This window comes from Mastomys coucha, unplaced genomic scaffold, assembly GCF_008632895.1.
Source record: "Mastomys coucha isolate ucsf_1 unplaced genomic scaffold, UCSF_Mcou_1 pScaffold22, whole genome shotgun sequence".
NCBI classification, from domain to species: Eukaryota; Metazoa; Chordata; class Mammalia; order Rodentia; family Muridae; genus Mastomys; species Mastomys coucha.
The window spans coordinates 117957621-117974917 of NW_022196905.1; the positions used below are offsets into that span (position 1 = coordinate 117957621).

General features: G+C 51.7%; 1 protein-coding gene across 8 annotated transcripts in view; it reads right to left on the reverse strand.

Annotated features, from left to right (window-relative positions):
* Window positions 1-17297, reverse strand: part of Pitpnm2 (phosphatidylinositol transfer protein membrane associated 2) — a 144954-nt gene that overhangs the window by 94469 nt on the left and 33188 nt on the right. For 6 of the 8 annotated variants that reach the window (XM_031337892.1, XM_031337890.1, XM_031337891.1 and 3 more), the window contains exon 2: window positions 15928-16028. The exons of 1 other annotated variant lie outside the window; for it this stretch is intronic. The gene's annotated coding sequence lies outside the window, so the exon portion shown is untranslated. Of the gene's footprint in view, window positions 1-15377; window positions 15838-15927; window positions 16029-17297 lie in introns of those variants that run through there. One more of the 8 variants, XM_031337897.1, reaches the window with a different exon arrangement.

Here is a 17297-nt window from a genome sequence, read left to right on the forward strand (position 1 = left end):
ACGCCCTCATTCCCTTTTCATCATTGGCTTCCCCTTCCCTTTTTCTTTCCTTCTCTTTATAATATCAAGAAGGGAGATATGTTAGCATACAGAACCTGCAGCGATACATGGGTGGGTCCACAGACCTGTTGCTGGGGCAACGGCCACCATATTCCCAGAATGCATTGGGTTCAGCTCCCACCTTTACCTGGACCTACTACGTCACAACCCATATATATGGGACAATTCCTCCATCTTTGCTCTCTCTCTCTCTCCCCCCTCTTTCTGCGCCGTTACCCTCTACTTCCTCTCAATTAAACCTCTTACACATGGAACTGTCTAGGCCTGGTGTGATACCTGCAGACGTGACCACCGCCGCCCAAACACATCAATACACATGTACAAACACACACATAAGTAACTAAAAAATAAAACGACACCAGCAACAGTTCTAAGTGTCTTGATTTGCCTCTATCCTCCGTGATTGTCAAGACTCCTGCTGGCCCCTGCCCAGCTCCCTTGGGCAGACAGACTGGTAGTGACCTAGGCGGTGACAGGGCTATAAGCATACAGCAAACAGGCAGCTGAGAGAAGCTGCAAGGGCTTGGATCACTCACAGTCATTCCCTTGCTGCCATGGCCTGGCTGCCCAGCCGCAGGTGGCCTTCACAGAAACAGTCAGGAGCATCTCCTCTCTCTATCTGACCACCTCATCCCCTGCAGAGGTGCCTGGCTTCACAGCAGGGTCCCTGTCCTGCAGTCACTTCATTAGGAGGCCACCTGCTTGAGGTGCCTGAGTGACCTGCAGCTGCAGGTGCCACCTCATGGGGTGTGCAATTTACAGCCGCTCAGAGGTACAGTACCAAGGTGACAAATGCATTGACCCTGCCAGCTGTCAGAGCCACCTGGTCGCACAGCCAAGGCTTATCCATTTCCCCTACTTTGTTCTTACACCACTCCGGAGAAGAAAGAAGCAACCAGATCTATACATCTAACTTCTCCCTCCACAGCTCCATGGCTCAGATCTGGAAGAACTGTCTCACTGCATGGTCAGTCAGCTGAGGTCAACAAGACAGAAGCTGGCACAGCCCTGACCCAGGCAACCAGTTCTGGCTCCTGAGACAGGGGTCCTGACGTGCCATACACATTGCAAAGCAAGCACTGCGGCCTTGCTGAGAGCTGTGGAGACACATTACAGCTCTCAGGTGGGCCGTGCTGACTCACCGGGAAAGCACAGCCCTACTGTCCCCAGCCCACAGGAGCCTCAAGTTGCTCACAGAAGACAGGCCTCCCTCTGGGCTGCTCCACAGCCTTGGAGGGTTAAGCTCCCCCTGTTCACCTACAACCCGTGAGGCCATCTTATAGGTGGATGGATTGCTAGGGGAACTCACTTCTGTAGTAACGGCTCCTGTGAGACTCCTGCCAGCGAGAGCTATTCTTGAGGCACTTCTCTGATTTCCTTGTTCTTCTGCTTTCTTTTGGAGGCTGAGGGATCCCTAGAGTGAGGTAGCTCCCTTACCGGCATTGAAGCTCGGGGCTTATATCTGAGACCCCTGTAGGACCTTTGGACCTAAGAATTAGCCGAAAAGGGGCTCTTCCTTCGAATAAAAGAACTCCATTCTCCAAAAAAACCAGCACTACAGGGAGTAAACAAGGTTAGGAGTCACTGTTTGAAAAGACAGACAATCGGAGCAAGATTAAAGAAATGTTTAGCTGCCCTTCCTCTAATCCCTAGGCTGTTATCAATCACATGTTTCTAATCTTGGTCCAATTTCCGGATCTGCCTGCAAGGCTCCTCCAGGCCTCAGATCTGCTCCTCAAAGCAGAGCCTCCTCAAAGAAGAAACTGAAGAGGCTCTAGGGCTCCCACCTCCTGCTGTGCCTCCTCCTGGCAGAGCTTTGTCTGCCTTGGATGAGCCCTGTTCTCAACTATCTATGTAATCTCCCAGAGTCTGGAAAGAGAACGTGAGAACCTCTAGGAAACCCAGGAGATCCCACCCTTACAAGCCTTGTCAGTGTCCAACCAGCTACTTAAGCAAGGATACCATACAGTGTCTAGGCTCAGCCTCTAACTTGGTCCTGAGGGCCTCTGAGGATCTCCTTATATTCCCCGACAGTGCCCTTCCCCCAACCCCCACCATCACCCCTACCCCACCAGCTCAGAACTGTATTAAGATATAGTTCAAACCTGAAAAACACACTGGTTACCAAATGGGGTCTGTTCATATGACAGAATACAACTCAGCCATAAAAAACCAAAATGATGTACTGATCCATGCTACATGGTAAACTTGAAAACATGTTTGGTGACAAATGTCAGAGTAAGAGACACTATAAAAGTCTATCTCAATGCAACATCTGGGCTGGGCTGGGGAAGAGAGTCTGGAGAGAAATGGGGTGTTTATGGAGTAGTGTGTTTTTAAGCTGACTGCAGTGATACACAAAATCCAGCACATTTGAAACAATGCCTGGACCAGTGCTTTAAATGGGTGGATTGTGTGGTATGTGACTGTATCTCAATGGATATTTATTTTAAACAAATATTTGACTTAGAATGCTTATATTTAAGTGCAGGGAACAAATTACTCCTTATGTGAGTTCAGAGTAGCTGCAAAGGTGACTCTGGGTAGAGAGAACCTCCACTCCTACATCCCTTCTCTCCTCTTGCCTTCAGGGAAGCAACACACACACACACACACACACACACACACACACACACACACACACACACACACACGCACGCACGCACGCACGCACGCACGCGCGCGCGCAGAAGCATGCCTCGTGCAGTTGCCAGTACCTGTCAGGTTCGACTATGTCCTGCTGCCACTTAGTATCAGCACAGGACACCCAGAAGTCTCAGAGGCTGGGGAGATGAGGTCAGTGGGGCTTAGGACAGAGTATGAGATAACACAGAGTCAGCAGGCCTAGGCTGGGCTGTTGCTGTCTAAATATTCTGGCTATCTGCTTTCCTAGGACCAGCCCCTCAACTTGGAGATGAGGCCCTCTTCTCCAGCTATTTTAGTGAGAAACTACTATGGGCTGGCCTAGTACAGAAAGCATGGGGCCTCTCGAGCCATTTCTGCCACACCCTGGATTCCTCAGCTTTCTGTAGTGGAGCTGCCAGTCTGGCCAGTGGAACTACGCAATGCTTTTCAGAAGCACTTGTCTCATTTAAAGCTAATCATCCCAGGAAAACCACAGACTTAAAGGCGGTGACCTGGGCTCAGAGTGGCAGCTTAGTCTAGAAGGGACAGAACTGGCATGGTCCAGGGGATCTGGACCCCTGAGAATCCATCCAGATGCTCACAAAGCTCGGAGGAGGCTTCCCAGGGGAGGCAACCATGACTGGCTTCAGTTTGGGACCCTGCATCCTGAGGTTCATCTGAAGGGCAGCCTACCATGACTGGCTTCAGTTTGGGGCCCTGCATCCTGAGGTACATCTGAAGGGCAGCCTACCATGACTGGCTTCAGTTTGGGACCCTGAATCCTGAGGTTCATCTGAAGGGCAGCCTGCCAAGGCCTATGTTTTCCCCCAACACTTGAAATCTGGTACATCTGGCTCACACACAATGACACTGAGGTCTCTATCATCTTCTCTGGCCCAGGCAAGCCAGCTAAGGACTCTGGGGACATTATCCAAACATCTGCCTTCAACTCTGGCCATAAAGCAAGAAATTGGGGAAGCTGATAATTGGAAGAGTTCTCTCTCACAGCACCATAAATCACCGCCCTCTATTTGCATTGGCCAGACAGAGCTCTGCTGAAGCCCAGTCCAGGGTCTTGGGGTCCTCAGATGGCTGAGGAGGAAGAGAAGGACAGCCTACAGATGTGCCCACACTTCATCCACACCTGTGTCCGCCTAGAACAAGTTCCTCTCTCTCAGCTCCATCCTTAAACCTGGCCCAGTGGGGACCAGGCCAAAGGAAGGAATGGAAAAGGCAACAGAAGCCAGCACAGCCTTCTTCCCAGCCTTCTAGCTCTAGGATCAGACCGGCCCTTAGTGCCCAGGGAGGGGATGGAGCCAGAAGCTGGCTGGGAGGGACTGTGTGCTCAGTCACCTATGCAGACCAAGAACTGAGCCTGGAGTAGCTTGCTCAAAGTCATCTGGCTGGATCCTCATTCCAGCCAGGTACTTCTTCCCATTCTTCTTAGCTGCTCTACCACAACCCAGCTAGGTAGGCACCAGCTATTCTGTTCTCACAGGTCACAGCCTTCCTGAGCCTCAGTTTCGTCCTCTGTGTCACCGTCTCTTCTTAAAAGGGCAGCTGAATGGCCTGTGAGTCCAGCTATATGCTTGCCCTGCCCTGGCCTATTTCATCTAAAACTGCATACGCACCAGGCGGGTGACATTTTAGGGTTCCCAATTTACAGCACAACAAGTGAGAGCTTAAGAGGGATGGAGCCAGATTACCCGAGACCACAGACTGGCCTTCTCTCAGATTCTGAAACTCAGGACCTCCAAACATTGATCTGTTTTCCTAGACACACAAGGCAGATGCAGACAACAGTCTATCCTGGCAGAGATACAAGCGGAAAGAGCCAGCTTGATGAGGAACCCAGACTGTTTAGCAAACTGTAGCATGGACTAAATGACCACTGGTTAGGAAGGGGATGGAGCAAGACAGAGAAGGTTCTAGAAAGCCTCTGGGGTTCCTCTGTACTCCAGCAATTTCATGAGCTTTCCACTTCCCTGCTAAGGGGAGAATAGCCACAGGCACCAGGATGGCCTAGGTTCTCTGTGGGTAGCTGGTGTGTGTCCCTCCCCTTCTCCTCCTGGGGTGAGTTTCACCATCTGAGAAAGAGGCCTGAAACTAAAAGGCTGGCTAGAAGCTCTGCATAGGAACAGCAACACTGCTGACTTCTCATTTACCAGCTAGACACAAACACAGCCTCTGTCCCCAGTCTCTGACGATGACCATTCCCAGTTTCTGTTCATCACCCTATTTATCAGTCCACCCTGGCAAAACCACAACATGATAATATTTACATCATGAGACTGTGGTCTGGTCTTCACTCAGGACTCTGTGGTCCCTGGAAAGATGTGTTTATCCGTTCCTCACATAGCATGCTTTCTTCATTCACTTTCCTTTGGAGGCTGCTAGTCTGGGCTCTGCATCACCACAGGGTGAATGGATACAGTTGGCAGGCAGGGTTTCAAAGACTGAGTGAGCTAGAAGCAGCCTGTGCAACTTTGGGATCTGAGAGCTTGTCAAGGGAGCCCCAAGCCAGTCCCCGGGGAATCAGTTATCTCTGCTGTAGGCCTGGCTACTGGCTTGGGCCAAGCTTGCTGGACAAAGTCACCCCTGAAGAGGACAGCTAAGAAAATTGGAACTGATGGCTCTGTGCTTGTCAGAAGCCCCAGCGAGCCTTAGCTCATGGCTTCTCGGCACTGCCATCTTTAGAAACAACTGTCTCTTGGGCATGCAGCCATATGCACACATCCCAGTTTTACAGGCCCCTATGGAAAGAGAAGAAAAGAGAAATCTTCCAGGTACTCACCAAAGGCATTGCAATGTCACCAGTCTGCCCCCAATCCTCTGACTCTAACCTGTCACACACACAAAGTCAAGTGAAACTTCAAAAACACACGAAGACGACGATGACGACGACGACGACGAGGACGACGACGACGACGAGGACGACGAGGACGACGACGACGACAGCGGCGGCAGCGGCACGGGGCTTTCCTTGGGCTAAAGCCCCTCAGCATTCTCCTAGGTCCCAAGATGACTTCCCCATGAACAAGGCTCCATCTTGTTCTTCCCTCAGCCCGGCCTCCCCTCACAGTCCTGACCAGGAGCCACAACTGGAATCCAAGCTGTCCACACGGACATGGGCTCACAGTGCCTTCCTCAGCCTCGCCGGCTCTATATAAGCCATCTCCTCCACTAGGACGCCTTCCCTACATACCTAACCCCACATCAGTGTTCAGCAAACACAGCCTTCTCTATGGCCCAGTTCAGATGCCAGCACCACAAGAGCAGAAGCCCCAGCTTTTACAGAGTGTGGTTGTCATGGCTATCACAAAAGCACAAACTTTGTCTCCTCCCCTGGCTCACGATTACCTTGAGAACAAGAGACAAACCTGAAAACAAGAGCCAGACCTGGTTCATCCTGGCAGTAGCACTGAGAGCTCGGAGTGCACACTTAGGACTGAGTAGCAGGTCGCAGCACATGCTATGGCGCTGTGCCTTCCTCTATCCTGAAGCCCTACAGCACAGAGAACATATGGGGAAGTGGAATACAATTCTCTCCCTCAAAGTCACTCTCATATATGACAGCCTGCTCTTCACCTGCAGTCTGTAAGAATACCCAGGGCATCATTTATTTCTACAATATTAATGCTCGCCACTTCTTGCCAGGTCCAACTTGTATGCTCCAATGCTCAGCCCTTTGCTAAATGAGGCCACCGAGGTGGTTCACAGGGCGCCACTTCCCATGATTAGTGACTACATGGCCATGGTACTTTCTTGATGATGTGCTCCCAAGATCCTTGACGTGAAGCATCTCTTGAGCACAGAGCTCTTCCTATTCAGCAGCCCCAGATAATTGCTTCTGGCTGAGAGGAGGCAGAGGAGGAAAAAGACAAGGGAAGGAAAGGCACAAGGAGAGAAACCACAGGAAGACGGGGAGACAGGCACAAAGAAGGGGGTGGGGTTGAGGGGCATAGCTGCAGGTCCAGAATAATTGGAATTCCTGCCTGTGCGAGCTCAGCCCAAACTGGGACCACCTGGTGTGCTGGCCTGGGGTCTGGCAGTGGGGACGTGGGAATGGACCAAATAAAACTGCTCTTACAAAGAGCTCTGGGCAGGGCTAAAACAGAAAAAAAAGACACCAAATGAGGTCCATGATAGCCTCCAGCAGGAGCACTGCCCAGGCCCGACAATCCTCTAGGCCAGCCTCTTCCTTCCCAGCTGTTGCACCAGAGGACTGAAGGCTGCAGGAACAGGGACCACCATTCTTAGCACAATCTCCTCCCCATGTCATGTAGCTGTCCCTGGGACCCTCTTATTGGGTCACTCGTCATTTTCTTCTACAATGGTCACTCAGAGCTAAAGAAGACTTCAGTAGTCTACCTGCTATTACAGCCCCCAACATACAGCTCACGTTTCCTTCCCTCCCCTAAGCAGAACCTCCTTCCATCCCTCCTTTACCCATGACCCTAGAAGAACAAGTGTGCTCAGGCAGGGCGTTGGGAGGGAGTGGATCTCTTTGAGCGAACACACGAAAACACATTGGCCTGGCAACAGCAGTGGTGGCATGGCTGGGGAGGTGTTCCAGCAGACTTATTTATAGCCGAGCCCCCATCCACATGCTCCCCCAATGCTGCCTGCCTGCCTGCCTGCCACTGGGGCTTTTCAATCTGTGTCTATATTTATCACTTGAAGCCGTTGGGATAATGGCAAGGCCAGAAATAGCCTTGAAGACATTCACGTGAGGCTGATGGGCAGGTCCCCAGCTCCCAGGCTGACCTCACCCCAACATCTGCCACTTGGCAGTAGGAATGGGAAACAGCTGGATAGGGCTGAGCAGACAGATGGGAACAACATAATCCCTCTTCCCCTGTTGGCCTTGGCCCTCTGTAGTGAGGCAGGGGACACATCCGAACTGATATATCACAGCTGCCAGGCTGAGGGGAGACCGAAGGTGACATGCTTTTTTGACGTCAGTGTGCTAATCGGAGCAGACCATCCAGCTCAGAGAGGAGAGGACTACGGTAGCAGGCTGGGCTCACTGAAAGCAGGTCACCGCTACCCTGGGGAGCAGCCCTTCTGTTTGACCCTCAAACTGAACTTAGTATGAGCCTGCAGAAAGAAACTGGGTCCTGCTTCCTGCATACCCGATGCCTTCCAACCTCAAGTGGAAAGAAGATGCATGGACAGTGTTAGCCAGAGCACTGAGGACCCCTGATCCTCCTCTTGAACCTCAGTGTCCAACCAAGCCCCTCCTAGTTGGAAATAAAGTGTCCAGAGGACTCAGTTTTTAGTTTTGGGACAAGCCCCTACACTTCTGCCAATAGCATTGTGGATAAGGCTCAGCATTTTGGAGGCCTAACATCTTCATCGAAAAAATGGAAAGGCAGACATGGGTCAGAACCTAACAACACTGTATTTGGGGCTCTGCCAGGCAAGCACCTGGTACTCTGAGGTCCCATGCAAATGCTTCCATGGGGAAAGGGGGCTGGTCCGCGGCACTCTCTGAGAAACTAGGCTCTGGGTGCAGGAGAGGCCTGGAATAGGCCAAGAGGGGTGTCAGGGTAGTCAGAACCATAACCAGGAGTAAAAGCTGTAGGCAAGGCAGGGCAGAGCATCAGCAGGTCCCATCATAGCAGAGAGCCAGAGTAAGGTCAGAAACATGTAAATGAAGAAGTGAGCTCCTTCCTGCTGGTAGCAAGCTCGTAGGAGCTAGAGAAACAGTTGCAAGGACAGTGAGTTCCTTGGATCCCACCGTGTCAAAGTCTACTCCTGACACCTGTGCTACATGTCCAGCCCCTGTCCTGCCATCCTCTAACCGTACATTTCAGCAACCTGGCCCTTCCAGAAACTCCAACCACAAGAACACAAGAGTACTAAAGACACTGGCTTGTGCCGTTCTGTTCTGTCTGCTTTCCCCCTTCTCTCCCAGTAAGACTCATCTGCACTCTTCGAAGCCCAGCTGAATTGTTCCCTCTCCTGAGAGTCTCCCCCACTAGGCAGCTACTCCCTGCTAGGCTGTCACTAGGCTGTCTTCTCCCTGCTCCAGCTGCACTGCTGGCCTCTCCAGCTATGAATCATAAGCTCTGATCTACACCTGCCTCCTCCACCCCAGAGGGCATATTCTTCTACCTCACTGGGCTCCTACTGCCTGGCTAGATGAGAGCCTGAACTGATCCACCCCTCATGCTTACCTAGAGCTGTCCTTACACAACAACAGCAGCACACCAGGCCGATGCCCAGGACAAAGGCAGATCTGGGTGCTCTCTCAACCTGCTTTGCCAGGGCTGTGGGGCTGGGAAGCCGTCGCCCTGTTGAGATTTGTCAACAAGAGCCAGCAGCTAGGGAGGAGACCCACCTTCTTGCTTGTAGGCTGGTGGCCATACCTACAGTGCTAGAGCTTCCCAGGCTTTCTGCTTTTGCTTTCTCCCCCTCCCCCTTTTTTCTTTAAAAGATATTTACAGACCAAGCATAGCGGTGTATGTCTTTAACCCAGGATGTGGGAGGAAGAGGCAAGAAGATCTCAATGAGTTCAAGGCCAGCCTGATCTATTTAGAAAATGTCAGGCCAGCCAGGTCTACATAATGAGACCTGGAAAAGGCAGCTCCCAAAAGGCCCGCTCTGTAGACTGCACTGTCAGGCAGAGCCTGGACTGATCGCAGCAGCTGATGTGCTCTGTTTGGTCCCAGGACTCCACAGGTGTTTTACCTGTTCAATCTCCACAAGGACTTACAGCAAGCCCTGATACTGCCCCATCTAACAGATGAGGAAAGTGAGGCACAAAGGGCTGAGGGGACCTGCCCAAGGTGTCTCAGGCAGTTTGCCACAGAGCCAGAATCAGGCAGCACAAAGAAAGGTTCTTGGCAGTGCCCCTGCTAAAGGCCTCCTAACCCTGCTGGGCTCCAGAATGGTGTTCCTGCTTTTCCTTTGCCGCTATCTTTTTCGAGTCTAAACTATCCTTGGGAGATCCTCCCAAGCAGTTGGGGGCATTGGGGGAGAATCAGCCAAAATGAAAGAAACACTATCAAAATCCCAAATCGAAAGCTATTACTTTGTAAGCTAATTTAAAAACAAAAGCTTTTAAAAGGACACCTGTGACATCAGATGTGCCCTGAGAGGGACATCTGATGGGCCAGCCCTGTTTGATTGGTGATGCAGACCTGCTGAGATGCCACCAGTACACTCCCTGACTTTTACTGTAATGAACTCCCCCACACTGATGTATGGGGAGTGACTGAGACCCATCTCCCAAGGTCATCAGCTCTCTGAATGACAAGTGCCACAGAGCAAGGAGGGAGAGACCTAGAATAAGGAGACTCTCCTTCTCCCTCACACAGCCCTGCTTCTTCTAACCTTTCCAGTGGCTCCAGCACAGCACACATTTAATTCATGCTGGTCTGATGACTGGCCTACTGAGGCCACACCTCAGTCCAGGGGTAAGTCAGCAGCCCTCTTTTCTCAGGGAAACAGAAGCCATGAGAAGAGTAACTCCTGACGCTATCACAATGTAGGAACCAGCACCCAGCCTTGGGGGTCCGAGACGGTTCCGGATGTCCTAGAGCAGCGGTTCCTATCTGAGGGTCTCAGCAGAAATGGCAAAGCATCCCTGGGGCAAAGCATAGCAGACGCTGCAGGCCAGCAGCAAGAGGCCGTGCAGGGCGGCCCTGGGGAGGATGGGGAGGGAGGGAGAGGGTGTGTCTTCACAGCCTCACAATCCTTTGGACCAGGCACTTGTCTTTGGGTTTGTTTACTGAAGTTTTAGTTTGCTTTGTTTGGAGACAGAGTGGTCCAGGTTGGCAACAAACTTGAAATTCTCTTAGTTCAGCCTCCTGAGTGGAATTACAGCCCTGTGTCACTATGCTCAGCCTCTTAGCTCCATTTTCAGGGCAGAAAGTGTGTCTCTGGTTGCTTTGCGGCCCTCACCCTCTGTCCCCAGGAAGCTGCCAACAACTGACTTTCCAGAAGCTCGTTGTGCACAGGTGCCTGGAGACCGGCCCGGCCTCAGCACTACCTGGTACCTGGCCCTGTTGTTCTGCCTGTGGAAGAACCATGTTCTTAGCCATGCCCAGTGACTGCCAGGTTGTTCACCAGAGCAAAGGACAGGTGCCAGGGACAGACTTTGGCAGTCAGTGGCAGCAATTTCCATGTCGCCACTCCTCAACGGTCTGTGTATTAAGAATGGAACAGGCCCCAGTTATACAGCACAAAGGAAAATTAAACTGGATGTTTGCTTCCACTTTGGCTCATGGACTCATACTTTCTCAAGAGAAAAGAAACAAGATCTTCTTACTCTACCTTCTCCAGGTGGCCCTCCTGCTGAGGTCTGAAGACACCAGGTCCTACTCTTTGAAGCTGGGACAGGCCTATCCGCCAGCTAGAAAGCAGTGCAGAGCCTGTCATCAGAGTAGTCTCGAGTGCCCAAACGTCGTGACCAACCGTAGCCCCTTTCAAAGAAACACCAAGGAGACACAGAAGCCTCCTGACAAGTGGTGACGTCAAGAATACAGCAGGTCTTCCTGTTGTAAGTGATACCTGTTCTCAATGACACAGCTGCCCTTCTGTGTGCCTTTATTATAACAGATGCTATCTATCACAGATTGAATCAGACCGCCATGGTAGGCATGAGCTCTGGCTGTGTACACTGGGGAGACTGGGGTCTATGGAGGCTGTTTCCTACCTTAGATCAGTGATCCTCTGACCTTAGCTAGTCTGCACAGGCCTCAAACATGGACGTTTTGCCCCACCTCCACCACACACACCTTTGGCTGCCCTGTCAGTCTCAAGACTTGTCAGCTCCTGGAGGACAGGAAGCTCAGTAAAAGCTGAACAGAGAACACTGTGAACTCTGGCTTTGATATGCCCAAGGCCTGGGATATCACCAACACTACAGTCCAACTAGAGTCAAAATCTTTGGGCAGAAGCCCAGAGAGAGCTGCTGGAGGCCTGGCGTGCCAAGCAGAGGCTGCCACCCAGGAGGCCGCTGGCACTGTCAGGTCTGACTGCTCACCCACAGCACTGTGGAGCCAGCCCTCCCTTCTGCCTGTGGCTCACAAGCCTGCACAGCCCTCTTCCGAGGGACCACGCCACTCAGCTGCAAACCACTGGACTTAGATTCTAACGCTTGACTGCCACTAATCAGCTTGACTTTGGACACGAAACTGTCTTTATTGAGCTTCAGGTTCCCTACAGGTTACATAAAAGTCAGGCCAGGAGGTCTCCTACAAGAACCTTCATTTAAATGAGGATTCAAGTCTCAGAGTCCCTCCAGCCTAGGTCCTCACAGACCTAGAGTCCAATACCCACCCCTAGGTCCAAGCCCCAGGCCCTCCCAATACTGCAGCTGTCCTCATGTTCCTCCTGCTTCTTCCCACCACTGCTCCAGCCTGCTCACAACAGTGCGGCTACAGGCTGATCCCGGTCTTCAACATTCCAAATGCTTTCATGGCTTCATATCACTCAAAGTGAAGGTCAAGGCCTTAACACCAACTTACGCCCTTCCTATTCTCTGACCTCTGCCTTCCATGTTATCCTTCCCTTTGCTCACTCACTCTACCCAGTCAGTCCGAGACAGACAGCCTCAGTCCCTCCTCAAGCCTACCTCTGACAGTAAGAGCCTCACACATCTATGTGCACTCTACCGCTAAGCTGTAGACACTTCCAGCTCATGGAACTTCCTGCACAACTGTGCTATTGGGTTATCATTGGGAGGTGGTAGACATTTTTAAGAGGTGGGGCCAAGAACACTGGGGACTTCACTCCCTTTCTCTTCTCCTGTCCTTCATTCCTAGCTTTGAGAAAGGAACTCTAGTTTGCCACATGAAGTACCACAAAGTGGGACCTGGCTTATACCTCAAAGCATCAGGAACAGCCAGTCATGGAATGCAGCTTCTACAATCATCATCCACCCCAAACCTTATCTCACCATAAGTTGATTATTTCAGGTATTTGTCACAGTAACAGAAAGCTGGCTAACACAAAGCATGCTTCTACAGGTGATCCTGAGCAGCAGAGAGAAAGAAACACAAGGCAGATTGTGCCACCTTGTTGGACATACAGTGCATCTATCTGCAGGAAGCAGTGCTTCGCCTAAGCAGATACAAACCCAAGAGAATGAAAAGGACTCTCCTTGGGGAGTGCATGCCAGGGGAGGGGAGGTCTGTGGTCAGAGAAAGTGAGGCCCTGGAGGTTTGTGGCCAAAATCTGGGTCCAGCATACTTATGGATGTGAGTCAACGCAGCCATCAGACTGCAGGGATACAGGCAGAACGAGACAGCAAGAGCAAATGCAGAGCTGGCCCCAGCATGGCTTAGACATCAAATCTCACCCAGTACTGTGAGGAAAGCAAAGAGCTGAGGACAAGCTCTTGACCCTCAGGAGCCTCAGGCTGGTACCTTTACTCCGTGCCAGTATGCCAGTTAGTCCTTCACTTTGTCCTTGCCTCTTCTGGGCTGTGGTGTGGCCTAGACCCAAGGGAATAAACTGGCCATGTGAGGACAAGACTGCTCACAAAGAGAGGTGAAAAGCTGCGGCTCCAGGGGCTCAGCTGCCCAGGTAACAGCAGCCTAGGTCCTAGCTTCAGCTCAGGTCCAGAGCAAGGTCTGGAGTCTATGTCCACTACTGCTGTGCTCTGAGGCCCTACCCAGGTCCTCCTCCTCTGGAGGAGACAGTGACCTTGCTGAGGCCAGTCACAGAGACAATGGCAGGAAGTACCCCACCCAGCCTGAGCCTACACCAGGATGTGGAAAAGAAGCCAAGGCCTGTTCCGGGAGACCCTTCTTGCTGCATTCCAACCTCAAGGACACCTAGGTAACATGATGCCAAGGCTAAGTGCTCTCTATTGTCACTCAGAATGAGCAACTTGCTGAGGGCAAATGGGATCTCCAGCTGGAACCCTCTTTGGGGCAGACTCTCTGTAATGCTCGGTCTCTGATCTAGGAAAATGCAGAAGATACCAGGTTGCTGAGAAACAAGCCAATTGTCCTGCCCCCTTAGCCCACCACCTTTCTGGAAGGAAAGAGCTTGGAGTTCCTTTAGAGCAAGAAGTTTCTCTAAAAATAAACTCTGTTTGTTGGTCCCTTTCCTTCCTCACCCTGGCAGAGGGCACAGGGAGCATTCCTGTTCGCAGCACCTCTGACATGGCTGCCCTCCACCCAGAGACTTGCTTTCTGCTCAGGGTTCTGTGCCCATCAGTGACTACAAATGCCCAGGACAGCTCAGAGGCCCACTGTGAGCAAACTTAATTGTCCCATTCAGGCCTGTTGTTCTGCAGATCTGGGTTTGCAGGACAGGCTGAGGGAGCAGGAGAGGTCCAAAGTCTCAGCCATTAAAGGGCCCTCAACCTGGCCACACACAGACACACAAACGTTTCAAAGCTTACGGTGACACTACTATTATCAGAGGTACTGCAGGATGCTGGGACAATAGGAAAAGGAGGGATGTGTTAGTATGGGTTGGGGGCTTACAAGGAAATGGGCTCAGAAAGGAAGACAGGAAGTGGCAAACAGAGTGTGTAGAGGAGACTTCAGGACACAGGCACAGCACAGAATGCACCAGGAGGCAAACCACTCGCACGGGGGGCTCTGTCTGCTCTGTTCACAGCTGCGTCCCTGGCACCTGGAATAGTAACTCCCCCTTCTGCGTTTACAGGCTGGCACAACATGCGAGATACACCTAATGTACACCAAGTACTTGATAAATGCTTGCAGGACACAGGAGTGACTCGGGGAAATCACTGAGGACCCTGGGTGAGACAGGCTGTGAGGCTGTCACCTCTCATGCGAACTCACTCATGGCAGCTGCTAAGCAGGAAAGAGCCCTTCCTGTGAGAAAGGAAACAGGAAGTAGAGGCCTCGAGCCAAGCAAGGGCAGGGTCTCTCTGAGCACCAAGAGATGACATCAACATTCAGATCCTGTGGGCAGGGTTCTCTGAGGAACTCTGCCTCATGCTGGAGGCCACCTGTATTGGCACTTGGCAACCATGGGGCTCAGACCTGACCACAGAAGCCATGAGCGGGGGCTGTGTGCTCTGATGTCACTGTTCCCATAGCTCCTCCTACACAGAGACACCTTAGAAAGTGAAGTAAAAACAAAACAAAGAAAACAAGAAACGTAACATACCACACTCTCCTTAGCACTTGGAGGCCTTTTCTTGGCAAGTGAAGAAAATGAGCAATTAGAGAAAAGGACAGCCCTGGTGCCAGCCTGCAAGTGGAAGCCAGAGGCAGCCCTGCGCCCTGCGCCCTGCGCCCTGCAGCCCTGCGCCCTGCAGCCCTGCGCCCTGCAGCCCTGCAGCCCTGCGCCCTGCAGCCCTGCAGCCCTGCAGCCCTGCAGCCCTGCGCCCGGGGAGTTTCCCAGTGAGGAAGGGGCCCAGAGGGAAGGAACCAGGAGCAAGTCAAGGCTGGACCCAAAGGCCCAGGCATCTGGAAAGCTGGCTGTATACTCCAGTCAGAAGTTGGGACAGATCTCAAGCCTGCTGCTGGCCAGCTACGCGACTGAGTCTAACACTCGAGGCTTCAGCTCCCTCAAGTAAAATGGAGGTCCAATGGCAGCAAGGAGGCTGGCGCCAGTATGCCCTCCTTCCCTCACGGAATTCCCCTAAAAGGAATGTGCGGCATCTGCAATCCCAAACCTCAAGCCTTCTGACGAGTGCTCAGAAAGCAGAGTTTGTGGGAAGTCAGGGAGGAAGGCAAAGTCAGTCAGCTCACCACCTGGACTTTCCACTAGAGGCTCTCAAGACGTCAAGCAGGAGGTCAGAGGAGACATTGTCGATGAAATGGACAAGATGCAGAGTGGGTTCAGAGAGACAGAGCCTGAGAAAACACATGGACGCCAGTTTCTGGGTGACTGTTGCAGCTTGTGGGCAACAGGATGAGCAAGCAGCTCAGTCTTAGTTCTCCACAGAGGCCAGAAGGTCACTGGGGGATCCCAGATCACAGAAAGAGGGTACCTTCAATCAAAACTCCTGCCTACTTTGTCCCATGTGTGTCATCTGTCGTAGAGAGCCCAGACAGAACCTTGAGAATAACAAAGAACCTCCTTGGTATGCTCTGTATGGGGGTGGGGGGACAACAGCTGTTACCAGAGACAGAATACCTTCCCAATCAATGAAAATATTGTCACTTAATCACTGGGTCGCTGTCTACCACAGCAATCAGAAAAGCTTTCGAGGGAAGAAAGAAATGGCAAAGGCACATAGTCCACAGACGTTAAAGGCTGGGCAGGATGGTGGGCACTGCACAACAGCCGGTCTTTTACCTGTAGATCTGAGCAGCTCTGTGACGTCTCCACCACAGGAGGAGGAATGGTCAATATGTCCACAGAAGGGAGTCAGGGACCAAAACACACGTGCCAGCATCCTGCAGGAAAAACCCAAAGGTAGAGGAGATAAGCCACCTGAGTTCCTCATCCCTCTATGACAATCAGTAGGAAAATTGGCAGAGTCAGCCTCAGCCTGAGCAAGATCAGACCAAGCATTAGTGGAGCAAGAGGGCCAAAAGGTGTGAGTGACAGGCAGGAATCCATTTTACAGAGCCTGATGGATATATTCAGGGAGGGAGTACCTATCTCAGAACCAGGGATAGATATGCCTCCCCAGCTAGAAAAACTACACAGGAGTGAGACAACCCCACACAGCTGCCTGCTTATGACCAGGACTCTTGGCTTCCAGCCTAATGGTTTCACTCAGGACCCTGTAAGTATTAGAGGACATCAGGCCATAGTATGGGGGTCGGGTAGGTACAACTGGAAAACTAGGGAAAGCAGGAAGGAATCAGGAGACGTTTGGCTGGATACTTGGTTGGAAGATGCAGGTGGCCTCCAGCTTTGCCACTGGGCCTCTAACTCCCCTTCATCTAGACGTAGTAGGAACAGATGCCCAATCCTGCCAAGTACCCACAGGCCAGAGCTGAGTTCACAAAGTAAGATAAGAACAATAGAGAATTGGGCCAAGGAATGATGGTACATGCCTTTAAGCCCACCACCACTGTCTGAAGGTAGAGACAGGCTGATCTCTGTGAATTTGAGGCCAGTCTGGTCTACAGAGCAAGTTCCAGGACAGCCAAGGCTACACAGAGAAACACTGTCTTGAAAAACGAAACAAACAAACAAATAGATAAAAAGATAAATAAGTTAGAGAAATAGATTTTAGAAAGAAAATAAGTTAGAGAAATAGATTTTCATGGAATCCCTTACCCACAAGTATCAAAGAAGCCACCGCTCAACCCAGGGTTGCCACGAGAACTGCGACATGCCCAGAACCACATCACAGCTCAACACTAGTCCTTCCCTGCCAAACACATTTAGAAGCCCACTCCCCTGCACCTGTGCCTATGTACAGGAAACAGGCAGCTAGCTAGGAAGCCCTCCAATGACCTGCCTGCAGTTCCCCAGCAGGTGACAGACACTGAAATATTCAGGAACCAGTGACCAAGTTCAGGATAGTCTCACCTCAAAGGCTGAGGCCAGGCACCAGGACTAGTAAGACTTTGGTTGTGGGTGCGAGGGTGAGCAGTTTTGACAGAGGGAAGTGTAAAACCTAAGGGATGTTTAATGGAGGACCAGGATGACAAAGTGATCAACTGCCAGCTAGCAGCACAGCCAGCAAGAGTCAGAGGAGAGAAAGAGGG